We start from the raw sequence: 15,201 nt of genomic DNA on the forward strand, positions 1-15,201 counted from the left end.
CAGAAGCCCCCCAAGAAGAAGTACCTGGAATTAGAACTTCCTGCATAATTTGCTAAACAGAAATGTCTGAACAGTAACCAAGCAGCAAAACATAATTGTATACATGTAGATATAAACAATGACATATTTGTTAAAAGAATAAATAAATTTGGAAGAAAAAAAAGGCAAGATTAGAGTATCCAATGGCTTTTGAGTAATCACTACCTCTAAAATTCTAAGAGAGCAGAATTCCTATAGAGTAGCCTGCTTCTTTTTTGGGGATGACACCCCCCCAAAAAAAGAAAAAAAGAAGAAAAATAACCTCCAGGTAGATTTTGAATAGGTAAAATGTAGGTAGTGAGAAGTATGTGATACGCTTGTACTAGCTGCTGACAGAAAGATAGTAGGAGGTGACCTTGACAGGATGTGTGAAATGAAACAAGTGCTTAAGATTTGAGGTCTGAAAGAACAACTAATATGCTAAAATAATTTGAAATACTATTAATGAGGTTGTGATGGGGAGGCAAAGGCTGATAATGGGACCATTTAAGCTTTCCCACTTCTCTAAGATTGTTGTTTTCTGAGTTAATTTTATTTTCTACAGATATCCAAGGGAGAAGAAAAATAGAACATAGACTACTTATTATTGGTACAGCAATTTCTCTGAAATAATAGCTTATAACTTATTAATGTGTAGCTAGCACACATCTATGGCTGCAGTAATGAGCAGTCTTCTCAGCATATAGTTAAATACACGTAGCTAGTCATAGGGTGTCTTACCCACTAATAACACTAATTTATGGATTGGTACCTAAGAAATTAGCATTGCAGGAAAGGAACAGATTCTGTTTTGTACTTTCTTTTTATACAAGAAACCTTCATGGAAATCAGAAAAATAACTGTTGTGACTACATCAGCAAATCAGTTGTTAAAAATATCAATGTAAAGTTCAAGAGCTCTAAGAATCACTCAATCTCAAGACTGTATTACCAATAAAAAATTTATCACATTCTATTTTTATAAATCATTCCAATTGAAAACATCTTAGGGAGCTGGTACTAATAAATAAATATATAGATAGATAGATAGATGAATAAATAAATAAATAAATAATATCATTAAGTTTGCACAATTTCTCACCATCTTTTCTGGATGACATGAATGATTATAAATAGTAACAGGATAAATAAGCATTTCTTATTGGAATTCTTGCCAATAAGTTATCTTGGTAACCTGCTCAGTTCTCACTGGCCCAAATAGAAGCCCTTTTCTTTTTTATTCTTTCTAGTGTTTTTTATACTTTGAGAGATTCTCAAGACCTCTCAAAGAAAGGATGGCCTCTTCCTCTAACTTTTTTCTTGCTTTCCTATTCTTCATACATCCCTAACCCCATAGTATGTCACAGGATGCAGACTGAAAAATCACCACCTGCCTGCAATAGTCTTTTCCTCAATGCCATTCAGTCTGTTCCTCACAAGAATGAAACATCTTAAACCACAACATTCTCCCTTTAATGATGTTTTTAATTTCCATTTACAGAGGAACCTAATGGCTCCTATTTGCTTCCCACATGAAATACAAACTCCTAATTATATGAATCATTTATTACCCATCTCCATCAATATTCATACAAACATCTTCCAACAATTTTAATTAATTCTGTGCATATGTCTGGGCTTTTATATGCTCTTATACTTGTTATACATGATTTTGTTCTCCTTCTTTATGGATGGAAGGCTTCTCTAGAGTCAACCATTTTACATGCCACTTGAAGGATTGGGCTCATTCTGTTTTCTCTTCTATGAATGCTCAGCCCCATCATTCTGTTTCCAAATCTATTTCTCCTTTCCCCATCTCAAATACTCCCTCTCTTGCTGAAGTCACCCATCTGCAAATAACTTCTCAGACTTACTATGTCCTATGACACATATAGCTCAGTCTGCTTTAACAACACTTAAAACATTCTACTGTGTAGATTATCTGCCTAGTAGAACACAGATCCTTGCAGGTAGAAATCATGTCTAATTCATTATTCTGTCCCCCCAGAAATAACATTTGACCCATAGGAAATACCCAATATAATATGAGCTAATAAGATTCAAATTAAGAATAATAAAATGTTCAATTTATCTATTCTTCCACCTGAAATTTTATTAAAATTAAAATAAAGAAAAATCTAACTCATGATATCTCCATTTAGGTGTCCCAGAAGCAGATCCTGAGTTAAGGGGTCTTGAATACAATCCAAGTATATAAGAATTAATCATGGGAAATACTAATAGGAAGAAGAAAAATGAGATATGAAATGGAGAACTTTCAATAAAGCGTTCATTATCAAGTAAGATACCATCGGTTACCTGGAGCCTAATCCCCTTATATAGCTTGGGACCCAGTGTAGAACACGTTCCTCAGAGTTATCCCAACAGAAGGACCAAGCAGCTGGGGCATTTACCCACCAATTCCTATTAATATTGGTTAAGGGCTGGTAGAATATGACATTCTCTGGCTCCACCAACCTTCCCTATGAGCAGGTAGACCAAAATCCTATGCCAGACAAGAAACCATAAGGCTAAAAGTTGGAGATGCTCACATTTGAAAGAGGGAATGGGTTCTGGGGGGAAAGGGTATCAACAGCATCTACTATACATAACAACACAAAAAGAATGGGCAGGAAGTCATTAGTGTCATGAATTTTTGACAGATTTTTGGAAGACAGAATGCAGACAGACAATTAGTAACTGGTAAGCCCAAGAAAACCAGCTCAGAATATATACGGAAGAAGGAAGACCCAGAAAGGATACCAGCTGGGAGGGGAAGTGTTGTGATTTGATATGAAGTGTCTCCCAAAGATTTGTGTTTTGAAGGCTTGGTCCCCAATGCAATAGCATTCAGAGGTGAGGTTTGGGGTAAGTGATTGTATCATGAAGGCACTAACCTCATCAAAGGATTAGTCCTCCGTTGTGACTCAATGGTCTATGGGGAGGTGGTGGAAACTGTGGGAGGTGGGACCTAGTTGAAGGGAGCAGGCCTTGAGGTCATACCTTTGGGAACTATCCAGTCCCTTCCTCTCTTTCTCTCTGCTGCCCCGCTGTCATGAACTAAGCAGCTATCTTCCACCATATGCTTCCACCATGGTATTCTACCACACCTCTGTGACAAAGCAAAGGAGTCAGAGACAAGAGACTGAAACCTCCGAAATCATGAGTCAAAATAAATCCTTTCTCCTTTTAGTCATTTATGTCAGGTATTTTGGTCACAGTGAAGAAAAGTTGACTAATACAGGAAGGCTTAATATACCTTATAGAATCCCAATCCCAAACACAAATTAAAACTATTCTGAGATTCCATCTCATTCAGAATGGCAATCTTCAAGAACACAAATAACAACAGATGGTGATGAGGATGTGGAGGAAAAGGAACATTTTTACCCTGTTGATGGGATTGTAAATTACTACAGCCACTATGGAAATCAGTATAGAGTTTCCTCAAAAAACTAAAAATACAACTATCATATGATACAGCTATACCATACCTTGGTATTGATCTAAAAGAATGAAAGTCAGCGCACTTCAGTAATGCATGCATAACCATGTTTATCACAGCACAATTTGCAGTAGCAAAGTTATGGAATCAGACTAAGTGTTCATTGACTGATGAAGAGATAGGGAAAATGTGGTACATGTACACAAACAAGTTCTATTCAGCCATAAATAAAACTGAAATCAAGTCATTTTCAGGAAAATGGGGAAAAACTGGGTATTATCAGGTTAAGCAAAATTAGTCAGATTCAAAAAGATAAGAATCACACGTTTTCTTTCATATGTGGAATCTAGAGGGAGGAAAAATGTGGGCGGGGATGTCATGAATGTAAAATGAATCACTGTAGAAGAAGGCAATCAGAAGTAGGGAGAGTAAGGTGAGGTAATGGGGAATGAATTTGATTGAACCAAGTTATAAGTATGAATGAATATGCCACAATGAAACCCACCATTCTGCAAAATTAATATGCAGCAATTAAAAGAAAAGAATCCCAATCCTAGATAGAATTGAGACTCAGAAAGTGAGAGTGACACATGGAGCTAAAAACAGAGGGATTAACTACAAATCTGTTTTACAGAGGTTGGCAAACTATAGCCCATCGTCTATTTATGTGATTTTTTGAATATTTAAAGCATTATTTTTTAAAAAAATAATATATAATCCACAAAGCCTAAATATCCACAATCTGGCTTTTATAGAAAAATATTGTTGACTCCTGGTTTATAGAAAAGTCAACACACATACAAGCCTTTCCCCATCCCTTGGAAATAAGACTTTCTGGAGCCAGGCACTTGACCCTGCAATGGGGGACTAGGGGTGAAATCTGAGCCATCTTCTCTGATCACACTAGGAAAAAGTAAGACTGTGAATGTATTAGTGTGCTAAGTAAAGGCCCCTTAGCCTGGTAATTAGGGACAGCCAAGTTTAAGGACTAGTGTCCCAGCCATGAACACAAAAGCAGAGAGTGTCAATCAGGAAATTCTCTCTAGATCCAGAGCCTCCATTTAGTTTCATTCTTCCAGATGAACTGCCCACCAAAATCACCAGACATTTGACCAAAGCTTACAACATTAAAGAGAAAGACATAACTAGCAGGAAAAAATTGACCCCACAAGAAGCATGACAATTTAGGTTATTTAAGAAGATTTTTTAAATCTTAAAATAATATTCTCAAAGAATTTCTAGAAAATGTTCACTCTATACACAGGACAAAGATGTTACTCAAAAGAAACATCAGTAAATAATTCAAGAGAAGTATTAGAATATGAAACCAGGGAAATCTTCTAGGACATAGAACATTAGAATGGAGAAACAGAAAATATAAAATGAAGAAATATAAATAAGCCCAAGAAATTCAATATTCACAAATAAATTTTCTAGAAAGAAGAGAATATATAAAGGAAATATTATCAAAAATAAACATTAAGTGAATACCTTAGAGGGGTTGGGGTTGTGGATCAGTGGTAGAGCACTCGCCTAGTAGAGGTGTTGGGTTTAATCCTCAGCATCACATAAAAATAAATAAATAAAATAAAGGTATTGTGTTCCAACTACATCTAAAATAAAATATTTTTAAGAAAAGAGAATACCTTAGAACTAAAAGTAAATAAATAAACAAGTAAATAAAGTTCATTGAAACACAAAGATAAAGATCCTAAAATTTCAGACATAAAAAGGTAATCCACAAATGAATTATTAACATCAGATTTTTTTCTATTAGCATAACTATCTACTAGGAAACGATGAAGTAATGCTTCCAAAGTTATGAAAACAAATGATTTTCAATCAAGAATTCTATTTCCCACCAAATTATTAGGTCAATTAAATATGACAGTCTCATAAAACTTTTTCTTTTTGCAACATTTCATTCACTTTGCCTCCTATATACCCTTCTATATACCCTTCCTCAAGATAAAACTTGAGAACATAAGCCAGAAAGAAAATGTCAGATACAAGAAACAGGATACTGCCCAGGGGAGAATAGAAATAGAGCTCAGGAAGATAGCTTTGGAGTGAACCTAGGGAAAACCAGTACACACTCAACCCAACAGATGCAGTGTTCCAGTAGGGACATCTCAAGAGGAAAAAGGGAAGTGAATGGATTGAGAACTCTGAAAAAAATGGAGAATAAGATAAAATCTGAGAGTGGAGTATTCAATACATGATTCATTTGAGATATGAGTCTAAGAACATTCTCCACTATGTGGCAGAGAATTAAACCCATAGAGAAAGAATCTAATATGAAACACCTACATTAAACACATTGAGAATGTACAGATATAGTCATAACTCTCAGGAGAATCAACACTAAAGCTGTTAGAAGTTGATTACCAATGTGATCCTGCAATCTATACACATGGGAAAAAATAAGAATTCATACCCCATTTGAATCAAATGTATGATATATGATATGTCAAGATCATTGTAATGTTTTGAGCAACCAATAAAAAAAAGAAGTTGATTACCTCTAGAGATAGGGAAGAGTGTGGCAAGGAATTGTGGATTTTTGTTATAAATTCTTCTGTATTATTTCACACTTTCACCATGTAAATCTATTGTTTCAATAGAATTGAACGTTTGTTGACATATCGATATATGAAAATATTTCTTAGAGTACTCCCTCGCAATAATGTAAAAGGAATGTGCCTAAGTAAAGATTAATCTGATACTAACTTCTCAAAATGACAGTCACCTTACATAAGAAGAGTGACCCCAATCCAGTAAACTCTACTGTTGTAAGTTGATGGAGATTTATTTTATAAAACAAATAGACACTACTTCAGTAAGCATCATGTAAATTTTTACAAGAATAATTTAGTTCATATGGAGTATGAATTCAAGTAAAAGAAGTCAGGAAAAGCCTTCTTCCCCTTCCTATGAGAATTTTTGTTGCTTTGAAAACTATGCATAATGTTTTGGCCATACTGTGATTTAAAAATAATACTTGCATCTTCTACCCAGATATAATATTTATGGTAAAAATAAGTATGCACCCCATGCACTGGTGCACCAAAAGCATGAGCAAATATGACAAATTTGGAGACTTATCAGCAAAAGTCTGTACTCATTTCAGTCTCAGCTGAATAAGCTTCATGAGGTGGCATGTGGAAAAAGATAAAAGTGAGAAAGCAAAATGCATCAAAGTTAACACCTTGAATTGCACCTGGAAGTAAACTGTGTTACCAGAGGACAAAAATATATTCTCCCTATGGGTTCTCTTATTAAGAAATAAGGCCTCTCTGATTCTTTTAGTTGCATTCTCAAAAAGTTGCTCCAGCTAGACTGCATTGCACTAATCTACTTTAAGGAAGCCCAGATAGAAATACATGTCAATATTGTTTAGTAAACAATCTAAGTAGTGCCACTTGACTTTGATCAACTTGACTGAAGCAAGAATATTATTTGAGTCAGCTTTTTTTTACTGCTATAACTAAAAAAGACCTGACATGAACAATTGTAGAAAAGGAAAAGTTTATTCAGGGGCTCATGGTTTTAGAGGTCTCAATCCAAGGACAGCAGGCTGCATTGTGTATTGTGTATTGTGTCTGCTCCTCGTAAGGCAGAACATTTATATGCAATATGCTTGAGAACTAACAGGAGTAAAACACAAAGGAGCTGGCTAGGTCTGTAATGGAATGACAGCAGTACATATTCCTCTGGGATACGGAAAAAAAGACAATGAAGAATGCAAGAAGTCTTAGGAGTAGACTCCTATTTCTAGAGAAAACATGCAACACATTAAAACGCTAACTAAAGTTTAGACAAGCAGAAAAACCAAAATTCATTTTTCTACCTAAAACTACTTTATCTACAGGCTCCACATTTTTACAGTTAATCAACCTTCTGAACTCAAGACATACGTTGCTTTAATGCAGCGCAATATTAAATTCTCTCCACAAATTATATTGTTTCCAACCACATATATTATTATTTGTAAGTATGAAACATAATAAGTTTAGACTTTAATTTTTTAGTTTAATCATGGAGCAAAGCACAGTGTACAGTGTAGAAAGGTAAAAAAAAAATAGCTTTTTGTAATGTACTTATTCTGATGGGACCAACTAACTGCCTGTGACAAATGATTCATATTATTGACTATGCACTGTATTTGTATTGATTTGGTGAATGTATTACTGAACAGTTAACAGTTTGTCAGCCATTCGTTTATAAATACATATTTCCAGGGATGTCATGCCAAAATATAAAACATTTCCTATGAACTAGTAGGAAACAGCCCAGATCATAACTAATTCTTTGAAGACTAAAATCAAATTTTTTAACTCCATAATTGTCTGGACAAGTAATTTAGAGTAGTCCACATTAATACTATCCTACTTAATATAGAAGATATATATTTCAATTGTAACAACTTGTTTTACTGAGTTATGTGGTACACAATACAACACTTGTGTGGGCTGCCTTTGTGTACCAAAATTAATTGACAAAAGAATACCTGAATAGCTTCTGTGTGGCAAGTTAATTATAAGCACGTTGGGCAAGACGGAACGGTAAGAATACACTAATGCTGAACAATGCCATTAGCTATGGCCTCCTAGGAAACCAGAATGTTGGACCAACCAGCATTCAGAAAGTAATGAGGAATGGCAGGAACTTCTTGGAGGTTAAGATTTTGGAGAGCTTGAAACTAAAGGCATAAATACAAACAATACCATAAATGCTTTAGTTACCAGAATAAGAACTTTTGCCCCAAGATATTTAGAGCTGTGTTGTGTGGAAAACTCTGTCACCCTATCTCTCCAGGACAAAGAAGAAAAGGAATAGTGATGGAAATGGAGATGACAAAATAGAGATAATAAAAATAAATACAGCAAATTGAGTTTTTACAAATGTTCCTTTAAAAATCGCCATTTTAATCTAAACTACCACATGCCCTATGCATGATGGGTGATAGGACTTTTCCATATTATAATTTTGTATGATTCAATGTCACCACACTTATTCCCAAGTACCTTAGATGTAGATCTCACAGTGTTTTATTAAACAGCAGAGGCTATGCTGTTAGACTGCCTGGGTGTGAATATAGCCTCTTACTTCCTGATTAAATAAAGAGATGACAATCTTTCTATACTGTTACTTTGCACGGTCAGGATAATGCTACTGACTACCTCATAGAGTTGCAGTGAGGATTCATCTCTAGTTGACTGTCTATGGGGCATCCCAAATTCAAAATGTACAAAACTGAATTCCTAATCTTCCCTTTCTGTATCTATTCCTTTCAGTCTTCCACATGCTCTTTCCATGTAATTCACTCTCCTCTTTCTCTCAGACACCACATCCTGTTGGCTCTGTCTCCCAAATACATCCAGAATTCAGAACAATATTGGCCAAATTATATTTTTATATTGTGTGCATAAATGAATATGTAACAATAAATTCCACCCATTATACATAATTATAAAGTATCAAAAATTGGGGGGGGAAATACAAATACATCCAGAATCTAAGACTTCTCATCGTACACCACCGATACCAGCACCCTGGTGCAAACACCATAATGTCTGCTCAGACTTTTCAAACAGCTTCTAACTTGACCTCCTCTTTTAACTCTTCCCTCCACAATCTATTCTTAACACAGCAGTTTAGAGGAATCATGTTAGAATATAAGATTGTGTCTGTTCAAACACTTTGTTAGCTGTGCATCTCTCCCAGAAAGAAATCCCACACCTACATGATCAGGCCCTCATGACCCTTCTGAACCTCATTTCCTGCCAGTCTCCTCCTGGCTATGAGTTTCTCTGCTGTATTGAAATGTGTGAAAAAAAACTCTTACCCTGAGATATTTGCCCTTGTTCCCTCTTGCTAGGCTTTTCTTCTTCCAGAAGTCTTTAGCACCTCTTTGGATCTTTGCTCAAATATCACAAGTCTCAGTGAGGCTTTCCCAGACTACGTTTTTAATATGAAAGAAGCATTACATTCAGGCATACTCCCTTTTTCACCCTTTACTGATTCATTTTGTCCCCCAACATTTACCACCAAGTAACAAACTGTTTTACTTATTAATTTTGAGTATTGTGTGTCTTCTTCCACTAGAATGGGATTCCTTTGAGAGCAGAGATATTTTTCTGTTTTATTCTTCAGCATATATTCCCAGAGCCTGAACTAATAACATCCAGAACAGAATAGGTATACAATAAATATTTATCAAATAATTGAATTCAGTAACTAGTAAATACCAAACATTTAATAATGCATGACACATACAAAGTGTACAGTAACTGTTAGCTGTAGTTTACTCAGGATATTGGTTTATATAATTACCCCTATTTTTTAAAGTCTTCTCAACATTTACTTTGAGCATAAATGGTGTTAACTTCAAAAGAGTTTACTGTTTCTCAATGTATTACTTTTGTTTTGTCTTTACTATTTAATTATTCCAGCATTAAAAACTCACAACTAAGTCATTTCATACAAAGATGCTGTTAAAAATTAGTTTTTAATACTCTATCATAAATACATATTGTATACTCTTTTAAAGAGTCCCTATGTACATTTTTCATAAGTACCTTTTAAGTAAAGAGAATTATAAAGTTACATATAATTTATATATCATTCTCTATTCATTTTCTATAATTTCTTTAAAATTATGGACTAAATGAGCTTAATTAGTTAAAAGAATTTCAAACTGTATAACAAATTACTGAAATTCCAAAAAAAAATGAACATGCCATTATCTTCCTCTCTTTACCTCTTGTTAATTTCATACATAACTGGATCATATATCAAAAATATGAACAGTATTCAGGTGTTTCTTTGGAATCCAACATAACTAGTGCTGGTTTTAATTAGCACTTCTGTATGTCTATAGCACAAAATAGCAGATGTTCATAGTAATTATTCTGACACACTATTTAGAAAGCTTTGATTGTTTTGCACAGTTTCAGTGGTGCAGATCTTTTATTGATTATAATTTTGCCTAATTCAGTTATTAATTTATAGCACATATAATCTTTAATTAATCCAAAATTCTTTTACCAAGTGACTCTTTATCCTGCCTAATCAATAACAGAGTTATATTATACATGATTTTACACAGAACTTTAAGTTTCAAAAAAAAGTCATCTGTGGTCTCTGGGTAATAAAAGTACAGACAACAAAAACAAAAATAGACAAATTGAATTTCAAAACTTCTGCGAAGGAAAAGAAGTAATCGGCAGAGTGAAGAGACAGCTATGATACAGGAGAAAACATTTGCAAACATCTGCTTAGAAGTGAACATCCAAAATACATACAGAACTCAAACAGAAGCAAGAAAACAACCCAATTTAAAAATAAGTGAAATATTTAAATAGACATTTCTCAAAAGAAGACAGAAGTGACCAGAAGGCATATTAAAAATGCTCAACATCATCATTATTCATCAGAGAAATGCAAATTAAAACCATAATGAGATGTTACCACACTCCTGTTAGAATGACTATACTCAAAAAAGACAACAATAAGAATATGGAACCCTTGAACACTGTTGGTGTGAATGTTAACTGGTACAGGCATCATGGAAAACAGTATGAAGCTTCCTCAAAAAATTAAAAATAGAACTACCACATGATCCAGCAATCTTACACTAGGCATATAACCAAAGGAAATGAAATCATTATATCAAAGAGACGGGCACACTCCAATGTTCATTGTAGTGTTATCCACTTTAGCCAAGATATGAAATTGACGAGTATCCATTGAAAGAGGAAGAGATTAAAAAATGTGGTGTATAAATATTCACACAATAGAATCAATAACCATTCAATCTTTAAAAAGAAGGAAACCTAGTCATTTGCAAGATGGATAAACCTAGAATACATTATGATAGGTGAAATAAGTCAGGCGCAGAAAGAAAAATACTGCATAATCTCATTTATCCAAAAAAGTCAAATTCACAGAGGCAGAGAGTAGAAAGTTGGTTGTCAGGGACTAGTGAGACTCAGAGTTTGGGAGTTGTAGATCAAAGGGTGCAACATTTTAGTTAAACAGAAAGAATCACATCTGGCAATCTGTTATATAGCATGGTGACTACAGTTAATAAGAATGCATTGCATACCAGAAAATTGCTAAAAGAGTATATGCTAAATATTCTCACCACAAAAAATGATAAATATATGAGGAGATAGATATGTTAAACAGCTTAACTTTAATCACTTCATAATGTGTACATCTATCAATAAATCATGTTGTACATCATAAATATATAAGACTTTATTAGTCAGCTAAAAAATCATCCATTCTCAAATTTTATCATATGAAACATAAAAATATTACCATATAAAATCTATCTTATGTACTTAAATAGAGTATACTATTTAAATATTCTAATCAATAGTAGTAATGTTGATTAAAAACTGGGATCTTTAGACTTGCAATGTTCATTATAAAAACAAATAATTAAAATTTACAGTTTAGATTTCTGAGATAAGAGTTTTCTTCAAGAAATGAAATGGATGCTAAATTATGACCATTAGTTGGTTGTAATCAGGAAAGAGTTACATTTGGATGACAACTGAAGGCAATTCAGATGAAAGGAAATGCCTTGACTAATCAAGTGGATTTGGTTAGAATACATAAATTTAAGCCAGAAGCTGTAGAATAAGAATAAATTCTAGGTCCCTGAGCAAAATGTTTAAAAGGATTCTCCTTCACTTCCTTCCGTACGCTAATATATTCCTCTTCATCATAAATTCCAAATTGACACCCTTTTTTCATGGACCCAGTGCATTTAAGAGATGTCTTTCCTACCAATTATACCTCTCATCAAGAGTCATATATAGTGGGTTAAGACCCAGGATCACTTTTGAAATGACAGAAGATGAAAAGAGGGTTTTTGACAAATAAGGCTTAGAGAAGACAGAATATATAAAAGAATAAATCTGAAATGACTTTATAGATTTTGCCTTTAACAGAGAAAGAAAATTTTGAGACTCCAAAATTCAAATGTTCAAAAAGAAAAAAAGTAACCAGTCTATATCGATCTGCCAAACAAGAAGGAAAAAAAAAGTAATTCAGGAGGTAACACAAATGACCACCTTTTAAAATCTCAGAGCAACCTTTTGGATGTTTTAAATACTTCAGCTTGTAAGGAGTTAGTATAGTATTTGGCATGTATTTTTTCATAGGTCTCAGGTATAATACTGGTATTATAAGAAGGGATGAAATAAAATAAAAAGACAAAAATTCTAAATTATAAAGACTATTTTGTGGACTCTTGAAGGATTTATGAGCCTAGAAGCAAAACTTGCATCATGCTGAACAATATGTTATTATGCTTTAAAACAGAAAGGATGAGCTGAAGATGTGACTCAGTGGTATAGCACTTGCTTAGCATGTGTGAGGCCCTGGGTTCAGTCCCCAGCACCACAAGAAAACAGAAAAAAAAAAAAAAAAACAGAATGATCTTCTCCTATGATTAGCTCTAAAACTTGTGTTTTGTTCCAGAGTCAGATGCAAATATTTGGGTTTTCTTACTTTGCCTTGACCATAAGCTCCACAATCCCTTGTTCACGTGTGGAAATAAACTAAGTATTATATAACCAAGTATTTTAGCAGAAAGGGCTATGACACTTCAAAGTTAGCACTGCTGAAGGACCTAAGGAAAATAATGAGTTAGGACCAGTGTGTGTGTGTGTGTGTGTGTGTGTGTGTGTGTGTGTGTGTGTATCTTTTAATCAAAATCTAGAGGAAAATCTGCTTCTTTGGATACCACTTTCTATGAAGCCTGGCTCTAAGCACATGTCAAAAAGTCAGAAAAATTCTAAGGCAATCGTGTTTTTAAAAATAAATTGTATTGCCTATAATCCCAGCCACTCAGGAGGCTGAGGCAGGAGGATCACAAGTTCAAAACCAGCTTCAGCAACAGGGAGGCACTAAGCTACTCCAGGAGGCCCTGTTTCTAAATAAAATACACAATAGAGCTGAAGATACGGCTCAGTGGTTGAGTGCCCCAGAGTTCAATTCCCAGTACCCCCCCCAAAAAAAACCCAAATATTATTATTCAGTTTTGCCAGTTTAAAAGTAAGACAGGTCAGTCTCTGAAGGCTGATGAAAACAGCCAAATTCAACATCTAATATAACTCCAATGATTTACTTTTTACTACCAAAAATGAATCAAGAAGCATTAGCATTAGCAGACAAAGGTTTAAAAAAGAAACTGAGGAATGCAGATTGGAAGTGGGAGCCTAGCACTTATATTATATGATCAAGCTTTTCAAAACCACAGCTCATTGTCTAAAAATTGATCATGGGGTCTTTTAAAATTGTTCCACTTTGTGTCTTGGCTTTTAAAAAATGATAAGAGATAGCTAAATGAATTGGCTGATATTCAAAAGAAGTCATTTGGGTCGACTGGCATAAAATAATAAAAAATGCCAAGTAGTTCATGTCATATCAGGACCAACAATTTAAAAGCTGCATTGTCAGCAATAGAGAATGTTATTTCAGAATTATAATGAAACTCTCCCGTAACTCCTTAAAATGATGTATACGGCATGAGAAAGATAGAGACTTCCAAATAATATTTGATCCCCAGTTATATAAATTATATTGAAGTCTGACAATGTATTTCTGGCCATAATCTATTTATTAAAAAATTGCCCTCCTCACCCCTGTCCACCCCTCTCCCAAAGTATAGATTTTTGAGTCTAAAGGTATCTTGGAAACGAATTTAGCTTATTTAAATGAGCATTTCCTATTATAGTAATTTCCTAAATTGTTTATAATTCAGAAAAAAAGACCCCTTTTTCATCTTTTTCCCCTCCTTACAATTTATCTATTAAAGAAATAGTACCCTTCATTATTCATGATCACAAGCTGGACTCAGTAGCAATCAGGAAACAGCTTCATTTTTCTCCCATCACTGCCTTCAAGCATTCTGTCAGCTCTCCCCTCCTCTCACCTTGACAGCCTCTCTTTCAGATTTCTTTCCACAATAACAATTTTGCCATCAGATATTAAAAAGTCCTGTCTTGTGTAACCCAAAGCATTCATCTAATATTCGATTTGGATCTTCTCCCCACCTGCTAGCTCTGGAGTGAGACTCCTGGTGTGGGGGAGGGGAGAAACAGTGGGAAGATAGAGGAAGGCCCCCCTCTATTCTTTTATGCTCCTTTCTTCCCTCCCCATCCCACTTCCAACCTTGCCCTTTTCATTTCCGAATCCTAGGAGATGATAGAAATCAAAATAAGAGGTCTTGTCTTTAATTCTTAGTTGACTATAAGATGCCCTCTGTTGTGGCAGACTTCCAAATATTAGGACTCACCAGGTGTATTTGTGATTTGAAAGAGATCTTAGCAAGGTTCTATGGCCTATATGTTTCCTACAAAGGACAATAAGCTCTTCAGCTGACCTCTCATAATAACTACACCCCCACCCCCAAGTTGGCCTTAGTAAGCAGCTCTCTTGAGTTTGTTCTATTTGGATCACAGTAATTCAATGGATGTGCAACATGACAAACTGCTGACCCTTCTTCCTTATGGAAGGTCCATGTCAGCTTCCCTCAAAAAAAAAAAAAAAAAAAAAAAAACTCTGCTTACATATAGGCACAGGAAACCCCATTAATTCCCACTATAATTTTGTAAACATTCAGCCAAGGACTGAGATGCCATTCTACCATTTTGTAGAAAATCCTAACCCCTATGAGCCGTAAGTACTCTTGGTGCTTCCCAACACTTGACTTGAAGG

General features: G+C 34.6%; 1 protein-coding gene across 1 annotated transcript in view; it reads right to left on the bottom strand.

Moving 5' to 3' along the window:
* Slc44a5 (solute carrier family 44 member 5) overlaps positions 1 to 15,201 on the bottom strand; it is a 349,441-nt gene that overhangs the window by 303,415 nt on the left and 30,825 nt on the right. The gene's annotated exons all lie outside the window — the stretch shown is intronic.

Source organism: Marmota monax, unplaced genomic scaffold (genome assembly GCF_021218885.2).
Source record: "Marmota monax isolate L192 unplaced genomic scaffold, Marmota_monax_Labrador192_F-V1.1 WCK01_AAM20220418_F8-fsc00046, whole genome shotgun sequence".
In the NCBI taxonomy this organism is placed as follows: domain Eukaryota; kingdom Metazoa; phylum Chordata; class Mammalia; order Rodentia; family Sciuridae; genus Marmota; species Marmota monax.